This window comes from Sinocyclocheilus grahami, unplaced genomic scaffold, assembly GCF_001515645.1.
Source record: "Sinocyclocheilus grahami isolate Dianchi unplaced genomic scaffold, SAMN03320097.WGS_v1.1 scaffold2234.1, whole genome shotgun sequence".
NCBI classification, from domain to species: Eukaryota; Metazoa; Chordata; class Actinopteri; order Cypriniformes; family Cyprinidae; genus Sinocyclocheilus; species Sinocyclocheilus grahami.
This window is the reverse complement of record NW_015507413.1, coordinates 29,707-32,263: the sequence shown is the minus strand read 5'-3', so window position 1 is coordinate 32,263 and position 2,557 is coordinate 29,707. Positions and strand designations below refer to the sequence as shown.

The window sequence follows — 2,557 nt, the reverse complement described above, 5'->3', positions numbered from 1 at the left end:
ACTATAGTAAACATTATATAATATTGCATAATATATAAGAAATACATAATTTTAAATATAATATATTATTTCTTTTACAATTTGTAAATATTTACAAATGTTTTATTTTTTATCTAACAATAGTGTAATATAATGCAATATTTATTTTTAAATATATAATTTAAAAAATGTGTGGCTTTACGTATTATAATAAATTATAATATGTTTTATTCTCTATTTTAATTTGTTCATTCTATAATATAATACTATATATCATAATATGAAATGTATAATATATAATTTTATGTATTCTTCATATATGTATGCTACATGTGTGTAAAAATGTAATTTTTATTTAATAATATTTTAATGTAATAAAATATATTTTTATAAACAAACAATCTTTTTTAAATATATATTAATAATACATGTAATGGATATTTTAATGGATATTTTGTTGTCAATATAATTTGTTATTAGTCTCATGACATTTATGGCTCAGCTGATAATTGGGTCTCAAACTGAGTGTCTAGAAGCATGGTAGCAAACAGATCATGTATCTCTGGTGGGGGATGCTAGAACTCTTACTATTATGAATGGGAATGCTGACGAATAACTTTCTTGAAATAAGATACAGCTTTGACAAATTTAGCCCATCTGAAAATAGTTATTGTATGTATAGTGACAGTTGTACTGTCTGCAACTGTTTTGTTTATAAATTGAAAATAAACTACCTGTCAGGAGTGTAAATCAATTCACAAGAAATTCCAAAAAGTAACGTCACACGCTAAAACAAACCCATTAGAATGGAGCCAGTCTTTTATTTTATTTAAAAAAAATCAAACACCATAAAAATTACATGTACAAAACTATAAGATCTTAAATTGATTTATATACAGTTACAAAAGAAAATGGCAAAATAAAAAGTGACCAAACAACTCAAATTAACAGTTATACTTGTGCTCCCATTCGGGACTGTTGCTGCTGCTGCTGCCATCTGTTTGTTGCTTTGAGTCCTTTAGGTTTGAGTTCTCACTGGACGAGAGGGTCACGACTGACACTGTAAAGCTGGAGGAGACGCAGGAGGGCAGATTGATGAAAGTGAAGAAAGCACAGACATGCTGTTTACTTTGTCCCATCTGAGTTTCCGCTCACTGGTGCAATTTGCATGATTGAATGGGTGGAGAATGATGAATATCTAGAGAAAACAAGAGCAAGAGAAACAAGATCAGACTCTTTGGCAGAAGGCGTGACGCTTCTGAAGAGATAAGAAAAGACTGCAGATCCTGCCTAGTCATCGAGGAGCTAACACAGAATTCACAAGAATGATCCGGTTCAATACAATTTAAGCTCTGTTGACAGCGTTTGTGGCATAATGACTACTAGTGTGAATTTACATGTACAGAAGTATATAGAGCAGCCATCGAGGGTCGGAGTGCTATCGTTCTATCTATCATTCTATGTATTATTCTATCATTGTATATTGCTCTATCTATCCATCTATTGTTGTGTATCCATTTATCACTCCATTGTTCTATCACGTATAATTCTATCTATCATTCTATCTGTCTGTCTATTATTCTCTTTATCCAACTATCATTGGATCAATATATATAGTGGTGTGAAAAAGTGTTGGCCCCCTTCCTTCCTTATTTTTTGCATATTTGTCACACTTAAAAGATTCAGATCATCAAACAAATTTTAATATTACACAAAGATAATGCAAGTAAATACAAAATGCAGTTTTTAAATGATGATTTATTTTATTAAGGGAAAAAAGCGGTCCAAACCTGCCTGGCCCTATGTGAAAAAGTAATTGCCCCCCTAAATCTAATAACTGGTTGTGCTACCCTTTGCAGCAACAACTGCAATCAAGTGTTTGCGATAACTGGCAATGAGTCTTTCACATCACTGTGGAGGAATTTTGGCCCACTCTTCTTTGCAGAATTGTTTTCATTCAGCCACATTGGAGGGTTTTCGAGCATGAATGGACTGTTTAAGCATCTCAATCGGATTTAAGTCCGGACTTTGATTTGGCCACTCCAAAACCTTAATTGAGTTTTTCTTGAGCCATTCAGAGGTGGACTTGCTGGTGTGTTTGGGATCATTGTCCTGCTACATAACCCAAGTGCTCTTGAGCTTGAGGTCACAAACTGATGGCCGGACATTCTCCTTCAGGATTTTCTGATAGAGTGCAGAATTCATGGTTCCGTCAATTATGGCAAGTTGTCCAGGTCCTGAAGCTCCAAAGCAGCCCCAGATCATCACACTACCACCACCAATTTTGACTGTTGGTATGATGTTCTTTTTATGAAATGCTGTGTTGGTATTATGCCAGATGTAATGGGACACACACCTTCCAAAAAGTTCAACTTTTGTCTCATCAGTCCACAGAATATTTGCCCAAAAGTCTTGGGGATAATCAAGATATTTTTTGGCAAATGAGAGACGAGCCTTTGTGTTCTTTTTGGTAAGCAGTGGCTTTTGCCTTGGAACTCTCCCATGGATGCCATTTTTGCCCAGTCTCTTTCTTATTGATGAATCATGAACACTGAGCTTAATTGAGGCAAGTGAGGCC

The 2,557-nt window shown here is 34.1% G+C and overlaps 1 protein-coding gene across 1 annotated transcript in view; it reads right to left on the bottom strand.

Moving 5' to 3' along the window:
- Positions 1-942: 942 nt before the first annotated feature.
- The window catches only part of LOC107574452 (leucine-rich repeat and fibronectin type III domain-containing protein 1-like protein), a 22,854-nt gene continuing 21,239 nt past the window's right edge, over positions 943-2,557 (bottom strand). Inside the window, exon 3 of the mRNA XM_016260888.1 lies at positions 943-1,177. The gene's annotated coding sequence lies outside the window, so the exon portion shown is untranslated. The remainder of the gene's footprint in view (positions 1,178-2,557) is intronic.